Raw genomic sequence first — 7,873 nt, 5'->3', positions numbered from 1 at the left:
TATTTGTTTATTTTTATGTGGCTGTGAGGATCGAACCCAGTGTCTCACACATGCTAGGCAAGCACTCTGCTACTGAATTATAGTCCTGGCCCAATTCTTAATTTTACTTCTTGCACTTTAGGAGTCTTATTAAGAAAGACAGATCCTAGGCAGACATGGTGAAGATTTTGGCCTATTTTTTCTTCTATTAAGCACAGGGTCTCTGTTCTAGTGCCTAAGTCTTTGATCCATTTGAGTTGATTTTTGTGCAGGGTGAGAGATAGAAGTTTAATTTCATTTTGCTACATATGGATTTCCAGTTTTGCCAGCACCATTTGTTGAATAGGCTATCTTTTCCCCAGTGAATGTTTCTGGCAACTTTGTGTAGTATGACATAACCATATTTATGTGAGTTTGTGTCTGTGTCCTCTATTCTGTACCATTGGTCTACTGTTGTGCCAATACCATGCTGTTTATATTAAACTATACTAACTTTGTAGTGTAGTTTAAGGTCTGGTATTGTGATGCCTCCTGCTTCACTTTTCTTGCTAAGGATTGCTTTAGCTATTCTGGGTCTCTTATTTTCCCAAATAAATTTCATGATTGCTTTTTATATTTCTATGAAGAATGTCATTGGGATTTTAGAAGCTATATATGCTAAACCCAAGGCCAGCATCATTCTAAATGGAGAAAAAAATTGAAAGCATTCCCACTAAAAACTGGAACAAGACAAGGATGCCCTCTTTCAACACTTCTATTGAACATTATTCTTGAAACTCTAGCCACAGCAATAGACAAAAGAAAGAAATTTAAGGGATACAAATAGGTAAAGAAGAACTCAAACTATAACTATTTGCAGTGACAAGATTCTATATCTAGAAGATCCAGAAAACTTCTAGAACTAATAAACAAATTCAGCAAATTAGCAGGATATAAAATCAACACCCATAAATCAAATGCATTCTTATACATTAATGATGAATCCACTGACAGAGAAATTAGGAAAACTACTCCATTCACAATAGCCTCAAAAACAAAAAACAAAAAAACTTGGGAATCAATCTAACAAAAGAGATGAAAAGCCTCTACAATGAAAACTACAGAACACTAAAGAAAGAAATTAAAGAAAACCTCAGAAGATGGAAAGATCTCCTATGCTCCTGGATGGGCAGAATTAATATTGTCAAAGTGGCCATACTACCAAAAGCATTATATAGATTTAATGCATTCTATTTTTTTTTATATTTCTCCAAACCCTCTCTTCCGCTCCAGTCTATTAGAATACTTTTCCAGGTCAGATCCTTTAAATTTACCTATAAATATGGGCACTCTCTAACCTTAGATATCAAAACCAAAGCTAAATTCCCACTTTCAGATTTCTTTGTCTCTCTCTCTCTCTCTCTCTCTCTCTCTCTCTCTCTTCTCTCTCTCTTCTCAAGGCTATTCAACTCATAGGACACAGATTTGACCTTTTCCTAGGCCTAAAGTTGTTCCCTTTTTCCCTATCATTTTATAATAGTATCTCAGTGACCTTCTTTATTGATGTGACCCTCTAATATCATCCTCTTTTTCATTGATAAAAATTTTGACAGTTTTTAGTATCAAAAATTCTTTTGATAGTGACTATAAAACTTGAATTTTAGTGATTTATATGCACTCCTAATTTATTGTTATTACGGTGAATGAATCTATTTCTGACATTTAGTTTACATTCTACTTCTGTAAATTTAGCTCATGTGTAAAACCAGACCTCTTCATTGCTCATGTAGCAGTTATCTATGTCCTTGGGCATAAAAGAACACACTGATATATTTTTGCAACTACTCATATCTAGATTTGTCTCATTCCAGAATTTTCTTGGTCCTTTGGGTCTGAAGTCGCTAGTGGGCTAAGCTGAGTTCTCTACTGCAGATGCTTTTCTGACTCACAAGAAAAAAAAATTTTTTTGGAGAGGGAAATATCATGACAGCACAAAACTCATAGAAACAGTGGAAAATAAGTGTTGTTTTTTTTTTTTTTTTGCAACAGGTTAAGGAAACAATGAACAATAAGATGCCAAACATGAGAGAATCACTTTGCTTATTTAGAGTGGCAGCTAGGCTCTGCACATGTCTTGTATTTAGGCCTAGATTTGTGGGAGGCCCTTTATGTGCTCAGAAAAACACTTGGGTTCTTTTTTAGTCAACGACTTTAGAGATGAATATTCTAATGAAGAAGAATAAAAATACTTGGAGTTGACAGAAGCCCTTCTCATTTTTCTTTTCTTTCTTTCTTACCTTTTTTTTTTTTTTTTTAACAGTGCTTGAACCCAGGGTCTTTTCATGGTAGCAAGTAGTCTACCACTGAGCTGACCTCCAGCTTGCAGAAATTCTTTTCTTAACATAAATTATGCTAATACACATTGACAAGGACAGGCTGCAAAGAGGAAAACTAAAAATTCTAGAGAAATAATTGGAGTTGACAAAATCAAGTCAATGACCAAGATAAATCTAAAATGTAAAGTCTTTATTTCAGAGAATTGACAATTATTTGGTAAACGCAGGAAGTATAGACTGCCAATAACATGTCCTATTTTCCCAAATCATCCTGACTAATGCTTTAGGCCTTAAATTATGCACATAAAATCAATTAGCTAGACACAGATTCTGAACAAATGTATATAATCATGCTGTGATGGTTAATTTTATATATCAACTTGACTGGGTTATGGGTTACCTGGAAAGCTAGTAAAATATTTTCTCTGGGTGCATCTGTGAAGATGTTTCTGGATTTTGAATTTATAGACTAAGATCTACTCTCCCCAATGTGGTCAGACACTATTCTAAACATTCAGAATTCTCCAGATGGCAGATGGATGATTGTGGTGTTTCTCAGTCTCCATAATTGCACAAACTGATTCTTATAATAATATACATTATGGGAATATTAATAATATATATTATTATTATTGGGCATGTTTCTCTGGAGAACCCAATTTATTCAAGCCAATGTTCATGCTCTACATAGGGGGAAAGAACACAACATATTTCATAAATATTTTAGTATTAAGATTTTTATTTGAAATATTTCAAAGAATGAAAGATTTCATAAAAGAATAATTATGCTAAAAAGATCTAAAAGTTTATAAAACGTAAGACTTATTTATATTTAAAGAGTGAATATATTAGGGTGGCTGTCTAATCTTTGTTAAATATAACTTTATGTAGAGCGTAAATTCCCTTGGCTTTATAAGCCAAGGGAAGCCTGTGTGTTTTTAAAACTTACTTAACTTTTAAGTTGAATATTGTCGATTACATGCCAGCAAAAGTATAATGAAAATGACAACATTGTATGGATTACTCTAAGAGGATAATAGTAGAAAAGAGCTGAAACTTGAGATAATAATAACATTTGCAGAGAAGAGAATGAGACATTTATATCATTATGTAAATGTATAACGAATAAAATAGTCTTTCCTTAATTAACATAAATTGCAGACTGAGTAAATTACTAATTCAGTGTAAATGAGCTGGCTGTATAACTAGTTACTTGACATTCAGTCATTTTGCACATGTTTAATTCCATTTTGTTCTTGGTTAAGAAGAAATGCGAAATTTAATATTTTTAAACAAATCCTTTGGGAAACAATTGGCTTCTCAGAAATTACAATGAATCCAGGCACTGTGGTACACACCTCTAAGGTCAGCAACTCAGGAGGCTAAGACAGGAGAATCCAAACTTGGAATTTCTTCTTCATTACTAAAGAATATGTTCACTTGCAATGTACATAGCAAGACCCTGTCTCAAAACAAAAGGTAAAGAGGGTTGGGTATTCAGAACAGTGGTAATAGAGCACCCTGGATCCAATCATCAATATTGGGGGGAAAAAAAATTTACAAGGAAAAGGTAAATTAGACATATAAAAGAATGCTAAATAAGAACCAGTTATTTTAGAGTTTAATTACCTAAAGAAAAGAGTTAGATCCTTCGGTTCATAAGTGTGATGATTGGGTGTGCAAGCTCTTGTGTGAGATATGCCTCCCTCTAAGTCTTATTACGACATCTGACGTGAGAAAAAGAAAAAAAAAAGGAAAAAAAAGAGTTAATGTCTTCTGAAACATATTTTTCATTACCATTTGTCTTGCCTAATCAAATTTCCACTTATTAGATGAACTCATTCTCCTTATCCTTAGCCCATAATTAATGGGAAAATTGTTTTCTATTTTATTATTCTTAGTGATTACCTTACTTATTACAGTATGCATTTATGATTTATCAAGATGTGATATTTATTGCTACTTTTACCTTATTCCCAGAACATGCTATAATTTTAGAAAACTATAACAATTTTTATCTTCCTTCTAATATACTCTTTTTTTGAAATTTCTTTCTTTATTTTAATTTGTTATATAAGACAGCAGAATGCATTTCAACAATACTCTTATTCTATATTTTTTTCTCCATACTTTAAAGACAAAAAAAGTCACTATTATCACTATTTGTGCAATAAATATTCATTAGGTATACCCAAGTGTTTTAATTTTGTTGCTTTTATATCTGTTAACATCTCCAATTGGGATTTTTTTTCCTACCTAAAAGAGTATTCTTTATACTCTCTCCAGTGTATATGTGAAAGTGACTAATTCTCAGTGTTTTCTGAGAATCTCCTTATTTTTTCTTCATTACTAAAGAATATGTTCACTGTATATAGATTTCTACTTTAATCATAATTTTTTCCCCAGTGCCTCGAAGTTACCATACCATTGTCTTCTGGCTTCCATTGTTTCTGTTGAGAAGTTAGCTATTGGCTCTTAGTAAATTACTGTCACTAGCTACACAACAATGTGTTGGGTCAATGATGGACAATATATATGATGGTGGTCTCATTAGATTATAATGAAGCTGAAAAATTCCTATTACCTGGTGATGGTGTAGCTGTCATATCACTGGAGTGCAATGCATTACTCATGTGTTGGTGGTGATGCTGGTGGAAACAAACCTCCTGCATTGCCAGTCATATAAAAGTATAACATATATAATTATGTACAGTACAATATACTTGATAAAGGTAATACATGACTATTACTGGTGTACATATTTACTATAATATATTTTTAAATCTTTATTTTAGAGTGTACTCCTTTTATGTATCTTTTTTAAAAAAAAAAAAACATTAACTTTAAAATAGCCTCAGGCAGGTTTTTCAGGAGGTATTCCAGGACGTGGTATTGTTATCATAGAAGATGACAGTTTCATGAGTGCTATTGTCCCAGTGAGACAATCTGTGGAGATGGAGCACAGAGACATTGATGAGCCTGATCCCGTATAGGATAGGCTAGGTACATTTGTGTCTTTGTTTTTAACCAAAAGTGTGGAAGTAAAAAATAAAAATAATTGAAAAATAGGAAAAAGCTTACAAAACAAGGATAAAAAGAAAAAAATATTGCCTAGCTTGGTGGCACATGCCTGTAATCCCAGCGATTTAGAAGGCTGGAGCAGGAGGATTGCAAGTTCAAGCCCAGCCTCAGGAATTTAGCAAGGCCCTAAGCAACTAAGCAGGACCCTGTCTCAAAATAAAAAATTAAAAGGTCTGGGGATACAGTTCAGTGGTAGAGCACCCCTGGGTTAAATCCCCAGTACCAGCGACCAAAAACACAAAGAAAACAATATTTTTCTATTCCATAAAATGTGTTTCTGTTTGAAATTAAATGTTATAACAAAAAAGTTTAACATAATTAAAAAGTTTCTGAAGTGAAATTAGAGTAAGCTAAAGTTAATTTATTATTGAAGAAATAAAATATTTTAATGAATTTAGTGTAGCCTACGTGTACCCTGTTTATAAAGTCCACAGCAGTGTACATTAATACCTTAGGTCTTGCCATTCACTCACCAATCACTGACTCATCCAGAGCAACTTCTAGTCCTGCAAGCTCCATTCTTTGCAAGTGCCCCATATAGAGATGTTCCACTTTTCATTTACACTTTACCTTTTTTAGATTTAGATAAGTTTAGCTACAGAGTACTTACCATTGTGCTATCATTGCCTACGGTATTCAGTGTAGTAACATGCTGTACAGATTTGTGGCCTCAGAACAATAGCTATACCATAGTCTAGGTGTGTAGAACACTACACCATTTATGTTTGTGTAAGTATACTCTGTGGTGTTTGTACAATGATGAAATTGCCTAAAGATGCACTTCTTAGAACACAGTCCTCTTATCAAGTGACACATAATTATATTGTGCCTTGAGAGGTATTAATCTTTTTTTTCCACTGATGGCTCTTCTCCTCTTTCCCCCCTTCCCACTGAATTTTAATATCTTCTACTTATATTTTCATAAATATTCTGCAATGGGTGTGATTTCTTATGGTTTATCTTGTTTAGAATTTTTAGGGATTCTTGAATATTTAACATAAATTGCACCAGTTTTGGGACAATTTTTTTCAGAAAAGCTGTTATCTCTTCAGACACTGCCTCTTATTTTCTCTCCTTTTCCTCTAGGATTTCAAATATATCTGTTATTTTTCCATAGGTTCAATCCCCAGTACCATCAAAAAAAAAAGAATGATTCCTGGTTGTGCCTTAATAAAAATATAAAATGCCACCCATAAAAGAGATTAAAAAAAAACATGAGTCTGAATTTGATTAAGCCTATAACCAACCTACTAGTTTACAGACAATACAAGTAACACTATTCAGTTAACAATCTTGGCTTTTTTCTTTTTTTCTGAAAATCCATATGTTTAATCCCAGAGAAGGATTCTGGCTTATCCTGGATCCCATTTCTACCATTTGGTCTAATTTCTTGGAAAAGGGGTTGATGAACTATAGTAGATTATTGTCACTTATGCATCCCTACAAACAGTGATGGTGACTGACAAAATGATAGGCAGTTATGTCAGAGTTTGTTGGAAAGTGGAGGAAATAAGGAAGAAAACACCAGATATATATCACAAACAATACAGTGGAAAGACAGGTCTTTTTATGTAATACTTTATTATATGCTGAAAACAGCAATTATTCAGTGAATTATCTAGGATAGTTGCTTAGCAGTTTGATTTTTTTAAACTTCTAGCCAAAAAATCAGAATGAACTTTAAGGATCAGAGTTAATGGTGGAAATAATAAAGTCATAATAATCTAAAAGGAAAAATATATGAATCACTTTTGATCTCTCACTAGAAAAATCAAAGAAAATAACCACAAAGTAGTAAATTTGTTCTTCTTTCTTCTCAAGCAATTACATAATTCCAAATATGTATTTTATGTGTATATGAAAAATGTATGAATATATGTTTCAATATATATTTAAAGTATGTGTATAAAATATGTAATTGAGCTGATAACATATAAAAATATATTTGCCAATATCCCTTATGAGTATATAGAAAAAAAAATCCTTGATAAAATACAAGAAACTGAATCCAACAGCATATAAAGAGGATTTCAAACCATGACTGAGATTTTATTTTTCATGAATTTGGTTGTTATCCTTGCACAGAGGCCATGATAATCTTCTCTATATCATTCAAATTTTCATTGTATGTTTGCTGATGAAGCGAGCACCCAAGTGTAATTTATCCCAGGAATGCAAGTTTGTTCCAATATATGAAAATTAACCAATCTAACAAAATATATGAATAGAGTATCAGGAAAACGCATGATCATCTCATTACAGAAAAGTCATTTAACAATTTAGCATCATTTTATGATAAAAAAAAACTATGATTAGAAAGGAACTTTTTCACCTTCACAAAAGGAATTGATGAAAACTTCTCAGCTAACACCACATTTAGTGGTAAAAGGCTAGATGCTTTCCCCATAAGACCAGTAAAAAGCCAGGCATATTCATTCTAGTTACTTTAATTCAACATTGTACTGGAGGTTCAAATCAGGGAAGACTGGAAAAGAATT

General features: G+C 32.6%; 1 non-coding gene and 1 pseudogene across 1 annotated transcript; one reads left to right on the top strand and one right to left on the bottom strand.

Moving 5' to 3' along the window:
• Nucleotides 1-3,940: 3,940 nt before the first annotated feature.
• On the top strand, nt 3,941-4,027 carry LOC120883842 (small nucleolar RNA U13; annotated as a pseudogene).
• A 3,388-nt stretch (nt 4,028-7,415) lies between these two features.
• Nucleotides 7,416-7,519, bottom strand: LOC120883786 (U6 spliceosomal RNA). Its single transcript, XR_005725985.1, has one exon. It is a non-coding gene; the product is annotated as a U6 spliceosomal RNA (small nuclear RNA).
• Between the last annotated feature and the right edge of the window lie 354 nt (nt 7,520-7,873).

The sequence above is a fragment of the Ictidomys tridecemlineatus genome, chromosome 7, assembly GCF_052094955.1.
Source record: "Ictidomys tridecemlineatus isolate mIctTri1 chromosome 7, mIctTri1.hap1, whole genome shotgun sequence".
NCBI lineage: Eukaryota > Metazoa > Chordata > Mammalia > Rodentia > Sciuridae > Ictidomys > Ictidomys tridecemlineatus.
Note: the sequence above shows the minus strand (reverse complement) of the source record. Positions and strands in the feature narration are given on the sequence as shown.